This window comes from Spinacia oleracea, chromosome 1 (assembly GCF_020520425.1).
Source record: "Spinacia oleracea cultivar Varoflay chromosome 1, BTI_SOV_V1, whole genome shotgun sequence".
Classification (NCBI taxonomy): Eukaryota; Viridiplantae; Streptophyta; class Magnoliopsida; order Caryophyllales; family Amaranthaceae; genus Spinacia; species Spinacia oleracea.
In genome coordinates this window covers 74,966,708-74,977,291 of record NC_079487.1, presented here as the reverse complement: position 1 = coordinate 74,977,291, position 10,584 = coordinate 74,966,708, and the positions used below count along the sequence as shown (strand labels likewise).

Here is a 10,584-nt window from a genome sequence, read left to right as displayed (position 1 = left end):
GATCCTAGCCATGTGATTACGCACGAACCCTTGTTATTGCGAAATGATTTGACTTACGAGGAGAAACCAATTGAAATTCTAGAACGAAGAGAGAAACGACTTAGAAGCAAACACTAGAGGAAAAAACCTTATGGATTGCTTAACAAAGGTTGCCCTTATTAAACAAGTCCAACCTTTAAGAACAAAAAAATTAAAAAAATTAAAAAAAATTAAAATCTGAAATTTCCCTCTAAACAAACGCAACTTTTAACCTAGTAACTTAAAAAAAACAAAAAAAAAAAACCCCGGCCTCTCCTCCCTCAACGTCTCTCTCACCCAGCAACCTGTCTCTCTCACGCAGCAACCCATCTCCCTACTCCCTCTCTCTCTCTCTTCGCCGCAGCATTCGAGTTCGAGGAATGATAAACAAGTCACCGACGATTCGCGAGGAAGATGAACCGAGTCAGTAGTCACCGAGCAGGCGAGCCGTCGAGGCGTCGAGCACCGAGGAAGAGGAGGAGCCACCGTTTTCATCATTTAAATTCTAGCCGAGCACCGTCGAAGCCCGATTCAGCAATCGAGCACCGGCGACTCGGCGAGCCGTCGAGGCGTCGAGCACCGAGGAAGAGGAGGAGCCGAGCACCAAGGATTGAGAAAGCCCGATTCAGCAAGACAGCAACCGTGACTCGTGAGGTATTGTTGATTTGTTTGTATTTATTTAACATATAAATTTTAAACTATTGATAATAATTGATTATTTGAATTGTGATTTGTGAGTTGTAATATATTAATAATTTGTGAATTGTGATACTTAAATAATTAAATTGTGAATTTGTGAATTAGGATTAAGATTTAGGAATTGAATTGTGAATGTTGATGTTGATTGAATTAAATAAGATGTTGATTGAATTAGGAATTAAGTTTTAAATAATTGAATTGTGAATTGAATTGTTGATTTGTTAATTAGGAATTAAGCTTTAGGACAATCTTATCTCCTGGTTTTGAGTCGTGCACTGCCGTCTGTCATTCCATAGCCTTTCTAGTTTTTATCATAATCTCGTTATGGACAAGCACACTGGGAGATAGAAAATTTCATGAACTGCCTTGAATTTTTTGGTATAAGCATATATTTTAATTGTTTCATTATGCTGTCTTGCAGTCTGGATGATTGAGATTGACTTCTTTAGGTAGGCTCTAGAGTCTGAAAACCTGAACTTAAACAGATTACAGAGTGTGTCTTGATAGGGGACCTAGGTTGGCAGATAGCTCTTCTTTTTATCCTTTAATATGGGAGTTGATAATCTGCAAGACGTGCCATGTCCCTAGATACAAATTAAAGGGGTTGATAAGGATGATGTAGTGACTACATGATCAATGCTAAGGCTTGACAGTTCATACACCACTAAGGTTTTGACTTTGCACCTATAGTACCCCTTCATGGCTTTCTTATTGCAACTTTTGTTTCTTAATAAACAAGAAAATTTTCGAACCATATTGCGCGCGGTTTTGCACTTATCTGTATTCAGTGCGAAATTTGGTAATTATAGTCGAATGAATTGCCCATTCTTATTTGTTTTGATGTTTTGTTAGTGTTTTTTTTTTTCTAATGCTGTTTTTAAATTTCTATTTGAATTGTTATTGATGCTTGCAATTGTATGAGGGTTTAAATTGGTTGGGATTTTCAGGATAGTATTTTGATGTAATGTTGTTAGATTGAAGTTTTAGATAGGTGAATGTGTGTTGCTATTCTTTGGCTTGTTCATGGGTTCTAGCTGCTGTTTTGTTTTTCCGTTTGTTGTGCATTCATGGATTTCGTTATCCGTTCAATTTGAATTCGTTATTGTAGATGAAAATGATATGATAGCAGTTCCTTGGTTAATCTTGAGTTTGAGGATAAGGATATTGTGATCAGTGAAATTTTTTTTGTCTTATTCATATGCTGCTTAATATGGTTCACTATATATGTCTGTGTTATGCTATGGTTTAGGGAAACTTGAGGAAAGCAACTCCCCAACGAGCACAGAAGGTGCAATATAAGCAATCAAGCAGGCGGTTCGTCGTTAGAGCATCTACGAACCAAATTGCCTTTGACCAGGATTCGAGGGCAGCTCTTTAAGCTGGAATTGACAAACTTGTTGATGCTGTTGGACTTACCCTTGGACCTAGAGGTACTTTTTATTGTGTGGAAAAAAGAACTTTAATATTGATACTTGTTTGGCTAGGAGTGCCATTATTTGCTAAAAGGCTTGTGATTAAACTGGCTCATTGGTAACTCGGTTGGTTACCTAGTTTCAATAGTTAGTTGGAACTTCAATGAGATATTCTTGTTTTTATTTCTTGGCATGCTTCTATGTACTACCCCTTCCTGTGAATTTTAGATTGGAGAAATGCTGAGTCTAGTTGATTTTGTCTTTGTTTATTGTGTGAACTCCAGGGAGAATAGGTAGAGTTGCTGTGATTATTCTGGTTTAGTTGTTTTTGATGGTATTGTCCGGTTTCTTGTTCTTTAAAGCATGTTAAGTGTGTGTAACACATGAGTGCTTGACAATATATGATTGACTTTGTACTCTATACAGGGTTCATTTCTGCCCAATTACTATTTTAATTCTTCGTAATGGCATGATGATTTTATTCTTTTTTCAGGGAGAAATGTTGTTTTGGATGAGTTTGGGACCCCAAGAGTAGTTAATGATGGAGTTACTATTGCTCGAGCTATTGAGCTGGGTGATCCAATGGAGAATGCTGGTGCTGCTTTGCTTAGAGAGGTATGCATTTTCCATGTATTCTTCTAAGATGCAGTACACATCTCGTACTGAGTAAGAAACTAAAGTTTGCCGCCATTTTCAGTAATTTCTCATTTAATCGTATTTTGAAATAAAGGTCGCCAGTAAAATAAATGACTCTGCTGGCGATGGAACTACAACTGCCTAAGTTCTTGCTCGTGAGATTATCAGACAAGGTCTGCTGAGTGTTACCTCTATTGCTAACCCAGTATCTTTGAAAAGAGGAATTGATAAAACTGTTCTAGGATTAATCGAGGAACTTGAAAAGAGAGCCAGGCCCCTCAATGGTCGTGAGGACATCAAAGGTACTACTAGAAACTGTTGAATAGTATGGTGACTGATCTATACTATCATGCAAATCAAGTGTGTTTGAAAGTAGTAATACATAGTCCTTTGTTTTGATGGAAAGGGAATGTAATGGGTAGGAAAAGGCTTTACCTCCTTTACATGTCCTTTACTTTGGCGATCCGTTTTGGTATGAGGCTTTAGCTTGGGGTATTGGTTAATTGATTTTGTGTGTGATTTAAAAAACTACTTTGTGGGTATTTTTGCATCTGTATGCATATATCCATTTTAAATGGAGAGACTTCACCCTTGCCTATTAATTTTGGGCCAAATATGCCCTATCGTAATTGCCATGAAATCTGTCACTTAGTTTCTCTTATAATTTTCATATGTTCTTCATTTTTCTTTGCACTATCGGAATATTATTGATATCGGAATGCTTCTCATGTGAATTTTATGCGTTAATGTGTGTTGCAAGATACAACTAACGTTAATAACTCATTTGTAGCTCTAAAAATGAGCAATCGAGCAAAAATAATATCGCAATGAGAAACTTGACAATGGACCAAAGGCCTGTCACAACAGATCAGTTTCTGATCTGCACAGATGAACAGACCAGTTTCTGATCTGCACAGTTGCAGATCAGCAGCAGCAGATCAGCTGCTGAACAGATCAGAAACTGATCAGTTCAGCTGCTGATCTGCTGCTGCTGATCTGCAGCTAAACTGATCAGTTTCTGATCTGTTCAGCAGCTGATCTGCTGTTGCTGATCTGCAACTGAACAGATCAGAAACTGATCAGTTCAGCTGCTGATCTGCAACTGAACAGATCAGAAACTGATCAGTTCAGCTGCTGATCTGCTGCTGCTGATCTGCAGCTGAACTGATCAGTTTCTGATCTGTTCAGCAGCTGATCTGCTGCTGCTGATCTGCAACGGAACAGATCAGAAACTGATCAGTTCAGCTGCTGATCTGTTGCTGCTGATCTGCAGCTGAACTGATCAGTTTCTGATCTGTTCAAATATTAGATGATATATTGTTGTCTTTTAATGAAAAGGCTCGGGAATATATGCTCGGGACTATACATGTTAACTATTCGCCTATAATTGGCATGAACCGTCAAAAACGTCATTTTGGGCCAAATATGACCTATATCGTCCCAAATAGGCCTTATGTGTGCATAAAGAACTTGAAATGAATCTTAGTAAACTCTAACTAAGCATATGAAACATAAAAAAGATTTAGAAAGTATCATTAGGTTCGTTTGTTGGTAATTGGGATCGAAAATGCCATTTTTAGCCATAAATGACCTATATCGACTCAAATGACCCTTAGGCGTGCATAACGAACTTGAAATGAGTCTTATAATTATATGACTAATCATATAAATCATGAAAAATGTTTAGAATATGGAAATAGGTTCGTTTGTTGGTAGTTGGGTTCGAAAATGCCATTTTTGGCCGTAAATGAACTATATCGACCCAAATGATCCATAGGCCTGCATAACGAACTTAAAATGAGTCTTATAAACATATGACTAATCATATGAATCATGAAAAACGTTTAGAATATGGAAATAGGTTCATTTGTTGGTAGTTGGGATTGAAAATGCCATTTTTGACCATAAATGACCTATATCGACCCAAATGACCCTTAGGCGTGCATAACGAACTCGAAATGAGTCTTATAATCATATAACTAATCATATAAATCATGAAAAAGGTTTAGAATGTGGATATAAGTTCGTTTGTTGGTAGTTGGGATCGAAAATGCCATTTTTGGCCGTAAATGACCTATATCCACCCAAATGACCCTTAGGCGTGCATAACGAACTTGAAATGAGTCTTATAATTATATGACTAATCATATAAATCATGAAAAATGTTTAGAATATGGAAATAGGTTCGTTTGTTGGTAGTTGGGTTCGAAAATGCCATTTTTGGCCGTAAATGAACTATATCGACCCAAATGATCCATAGGCGTGCATAACGAACTTAAAATGAGTCTTATAAACATATAACTAATCATATAAATCATGAAAAAGGTTTAGAATGTGGATATAAGTTCGTTTGTTGGTAGTTGGGATCGAAAATGCCATTTTTAGCCATATATGACTTATATCGACCCAAATGACCCTTAGGCGTGCATAATGAACTTGAAATGAGTCTTATAATCATATAACTAATCATATAACTAATGAAAAAGGTTTAGAATGTGGATATAAGTTCGTTTGTTGGTAGTTGGGTTCGAAAATGCCATTTTTGACCTTAAATGACTTATATCGACCCAAATGACCCTTAGGCGTGCATAATGAACTTGAAATGAGTCTTATAATCATATAACTAATCATATAAATCATGAAAAAGGTTTAGAATGTGGATATAAGTTCGTTTGCTGGTAGTTGGGATCGAAAATGCCATTTTTTGCCATAAATGACCTATATCGACCCAAATGACCCTTAGGTGTGCATAACGAACTTGAAATGAGTCTTATAAACATATGACTAATCATATAAATCATGTAAAATGTTTAGAATATGGAAATAGGTTCGTTTGTTGGTAGTTGGGTTCGAAAATGCCATTTTTGGCCATAAATGACCTATATTGACCCAAATGACCCATAGGCGTGCATAAAGAACATGAAATGAGTCTTACAATCATATAACTAATCATATGAATCATGAAAAAGGTTATAATGTGGAAATAGGTTTGTTTGTTGGTAGTTGGTTTCGAAAATGACATTTTTTTGCCATAAATGGCCTATATTGACCAAAATGACCTTTGAGCTTGCATAACGAACTTCAAATGAGTTTCATAAACATATAACTAATCATATGAATCATGAAAAAGGGTTAGAATGTGGAAATAGTTCGTTTGTTGGTAGTTGGGATCGAAAATGCCATTTTTGGCCATAAATGACCTATATCGACCCAAATGACCCATAAGCGTGCATAACGAACTTGAAATGAGTCTTATAAACATATAACTAATCATATAAATCATAGAAAAGATTTAAAAAGTGTAGTTAGGTTCATTTTTTGATATTTGGGATCGAAAATGCCATTTTTGGCCAAATATGATCGAAAATGTCAAGATGATGTTTGGTGAAAGAGTATTCTATAAATTATAATGCAGAATTTTATATTGCAAAATATCAGAAATTATATTGCAGAATTTTTTTTTTTTTTTTTAAAAAAAAAAAACTCAAAAGTTGCCCTTGTTTGCAACAAGAGCAACTTATGTGCAGCTTATAAGTTGCCCTTGTTTGAAACAAGAGCAACTTATGTGAAGCTTATAAGTTGCCCTTGTATGCGACAAGGGAAACTTATAAGTTTCACATAAGTTGCCCTTGTTGCAAACAAGGGCAACTTATAAGATTATAAGTTGCCCTTGTTAAGGGCAACCTTTGATAATTTCACAAAAGTGACCCCCCCATATGTTGTCATTGCAATTGGCAACCTATAAGCCTATTTTAAGGGCAACCTATAAGGTTTTTTCCTCTAGTGAAAGTAATTTCAATGGTTAAAGTCTTGTGGGCCAATCACTTGACATCTGAAGCCACATGGGAAGTCGAAGCGCAAATGAGATCGAAATATCCCCAGTTATTCGTTTAGAAACGATAAGATGTATGCATGTTAATATGTTATCTGAATGATTATGTTATAATGTTATTCCGCCATGTTTGTATAGCGAATAAAACGATTAAGTATGAATTATATGAATCTATGAATGGCTAGTTCGACTGAGCTCCAGTTTCGAAGACGAAACTTTTTCTAAGGGGGTAAGAATGTAATACCCCGAAATTTTAAAGTCGATTTATTAAAATTAAAAATATTTATTAACTTGATTTCGTTTTAATTAAATTATGAAATCGAATTTCGTTAATTTTAATCGTTTTTATGATTTATTTTAAACGATAAATTTATAAACTGAAATTATTTATTTTCGTTAACGATAATTTATTTATTTTTAAGGAATTATTTTAATTAAACATTTTATTACAAATTCTGAATTTTTGCCAAATATTGTGAATTTATTATTAAAAAAAAAATGAAAATGTCAGCTTTATTTTCTTGCTCCCCACGCTCAAACCAGGAAGTCAAAAACTTCCTTCCTTCCCACATTTCAGTCCAAATGCAAATGCTTGGACCCCAAGCACAATTCCTAGCTTGTTCAACACAATTCTCATGTACAAAATCAGAATTTTTGGATGGAATTTCAACAACAAACCAAGCACAAATTTCAATTTCAATTTTCTGTGATTCAAACCCACCACCATCAATCACCGTCTGCCACCACCGCAGCCACCACCGTGCACCACCATTCCCTCAACCACCCCAACCACCGTCGCTCCCCAGAACCACCGCAAGCACCACCTCACCTCCCCTGCTCTCTTCGCACTCCCCTGCCCCCTCCCCTGTCTCTCCCCTTTCTTGCTCGCTGCGCCACCAGCACCACGCCACTCCACCACCCTAAAAACACCTCACCACCTCCCCAAACAAACCCCCGACCCCAATAACCCGACCAGCCGCCCTGTCGCCGCCCAGAACCACCCACGAAACCACCCCAATCTCCCCTGTTTTCGCCCCTGTTCGTGCTTCATTTCCTCGCTCCCTCGCCGTTCTGCCACCACCAGTCAATCACCACCATCGCCGCCTCACCTCTGGCGCCGTGCCACACCACCGAGCCACCCAACAACATTCCTCCTCTCCTCTCCTTCTCTTCGTGTTCTCCCCTCCCCCGTTCCGCACCCTGCTCCCAGAAAAACAAAACCAAATTTTGGTTTTCTTTGGTTTTACTCTCCTTTAAAAACCCACAATTAAATTGGGCCATCTTATTTGGGCTTTTGGGTAAGGAACTCTCTTATTATTTCAGATTTTTAGATTTTCGAATTTATTTAGTTCCATGTTTTAATAAATATCTATGATGAAATTATTTACTAATAAATTGTTATTATTTTCAGGTTTAATTATCAAATATCGATTTTACTAAAATAAATTACTTAGCCTGAATTAACAAAAATGGAATTTTTAATATTATTTACATGGAAATCAATTATAAAATATATATGTACTTCGATTGAAAATTCGATTAATAATAACATTTTCGTTAAATTTCGAAAGTATAATTTTATTAAAAATTCGTTATTTATATTAAAAACTCGTTAAGTATAAAATTCATTACTTATAAAATTTATGATTTATAAAATATTGATTTTATAACTATTTATCGTTTTTAGTACTAATTCAATTATTTAATATTTTTAAAGAAATTGGACTCGGAGCTCAGGACGAACGAACCAACGAAAACCCTTAGCAAATCGCGGAAGTGAGGTAACGGCTATTGCTAGTACCCGCAATTCCCTTATAAATGTGATTATGAAATTACAACGTATGATTGATTTATTAAATGAATGTTTTGACATGTTTTATGAATTGCGGGAAATGAAATATGATTTTATTGAATAATTTATTATAATATGATTTGATGGAATTATTCCTTATTTTATGATTGATTATAAAATGCTATTATGATTGATTGAATTTCTTATAAAATGCTGTTTATAAGAAACCATGAAAGAAAGGATGTTTGATCATATGATCCAAAGGAAATATGTTACTTCAATCGAAGTAAAAAGACTAAAATGTAAAATTAAACGAAACATGATAAATGAAAGTGAAAGACCTAGTCCGTTTGGGCAGTATATGTTCACAGGTTACGATTCTCGGTCATGCATGTACCCATGGGGCATCCGCCCATTGAGCCAAGGCTCTCATGTTCTCGGGCCAAGGCCCCATGTTTTATGGACAGCGGTCCATCGTGGAAGACGTTCCACCATGTCATACTTGCCACGACTAGCATGTGCACCCAAAAGTTATGAATGAATTAAATGAAGGACTTTATAAAATGTTTTACATTATTCTATTCTCCCTGTGTTATTGAATAAAATGAATTGAAATGAATTTACGTTGCTAGAATAGTTCGTTACTGAGTCTTCGGCTCACCGTTATTTTGTTTTCTGTTTTAGGTACCGCTGGGATCGAAGGGAACGAGTAGTGGCGAGGATTTCACTTTAATAATTCCCACCTGGTTTATGTTTTAAGTTTTTAATAGTTTAATTAAAGACTTTTAGTAATTTATGTACCTTTATTTTTGGTAATATAAAAGATTATTATATTAATTTTTGGGATTTAATATCTTATGATTGATGGTTGCCTTGTAATTTCCGAAAAGGAAGTTACGGCAGGTAATGCCCCGACCAATTAGGTTAATTCCGCTGCTAATTATGCTTTAATTATGTAATTAGAGGTCGGGGTGTTACATTTACCCATACCCATCCAAATACTTCCCTAAATTATTTTTCCTCTTAATTTTCTCCTGTTTCACAACAACTTGGTTTTGCAGATTAAAAATCCAAAAACAAAATAGGCAAATTTGCCAAAAACAACCTTTTATAACCATTTTTTTTGCAAAAAACAACCTTTTATAAATTTTTTTGCGAAAACAGACCTAAAAGTAAAAATAATTTGCAAAAGGCAGCCTTTTCCCATTTTCAGGCGTTGACTCTCAATTCTCCGGTTTGACTTGGCATGTGATGATCACGTGAGGCCTGTTTTTCTTATTTCCACCATTTCCCTCCATTTTTCCTCCCATATAAAACCCACTCCCTTAAAACCTAAAAAAAAAACTTCTGGAAGGACAAAAGGAAGGTGAAGGAACGCCATTAATGAAGCTCTGCAAACAACGAACCTCCGTTGAATGTTGTAAGTCATTCAATTCCAAACGTCACTTTCTTCAACTACTTAAAAGGATGTTTAATTTCCATTTTTGGGTAAAAATACTGAACTTTTTGCACTCATTTTCGGGATTGTAGAATTTGCAAGCCACGAACTTCCTTCCCGGGTTTTCATGAGTCCACGCGGTCCTCTTTGCTACAGGAAAACCACAGCCACATCTAACTTGCTTCAAAGGTGCCATGGTCCTGCAATTCCATCAACAAAACATAATCAATTCACAAAATTGAGGGGAAAAACCCAAAGTTTCCTACATTAAAATTAGGCAAAATTAATGAACAAAACTTACCAAAAATTAGTGGTTGAGTGTCGAAAATCACTTAGTATAGCAGCATGAAGAACGAGGATGAAGCAAGAAGAGAGGGAAAAAAATTGGTGGAGGATGAATAACAGAGAGAAAGCTGTAATTTTGGGGTTTTATTTTGGCTCCAAAATGGGTTTAAGTGATAAAAAGTGAGGGAAAGTGGGTGCCATAAGTAAAACCGACAAGTCAAACCGGAGAATTGAGAGTCAACGACTGAAAATGGGAAAAAGCTGTCTTTTGCAAATTATTTTTACTTATAGGTATGTTTTTGCAAAAAAAATTATAAAAGGTTGTTTTTTGCAAAAAAATGGTTATAAAAGATTGTTTTTGGCAAATTTGCCAACAAAATAAGAAAAAAGAACCCTCAGCTAATCAATAGCGAAAGTTATAGATCATGGGTTGATCAGAATTAGCATGGTATAAAATTGCATCACCGGGATT

General features: G+C 35.8%; 1 long non-coding RNA gene and 1 other non-coding gene across 4 annotated transcripts; one reads left to right on the top strand and one right to left on the bottom strand.

The window, feature by feature from the left end:
* Positions 1 to 253: 253 nt before the first annotated feature.
* Positions 254 to 9,226, top strand: LOC110799761 (uncharacterized). Of its 3 annotated transcripts, XR_008925682.1 has the most exons (6): positions 254 to 672; positions 1,967 to 2,147; positions 2,623 to 2,744; positions 2,860 to 3,067; positions 8,315 to 8,378; positions 9,074 to 9,226. It is a non-coding gene; the product is annotated as an uncharacterized lncRNA (long non-coding RNA). The 3 variants fall into 3 exon arrangements; XR_008925681.1 differs by lacking the exon at positions 8,315 to 8,378 and having other exon boundaries at positions 256 to 672; XR_008925680.1 differs by lacking the exons at positions 8,315 to 8,378; positions 9,074 to 9,226 and having other exon boundaries at positions 258 to 672; positions 2,860 to 3,405.
* Positions 9,227 to 10,500: 1,274 nt separating this feature from the next.
* On the bottom strand, positions 10,501 to 10,584 carry LOC130466681 (small nucleolar RNA snoR53Y). Its single transcript, XR_008926850.1, has one exon. It is a non-coding gene; the product is annotated as a small nucleolar RNA snoR53Y (small nucleolar RNA).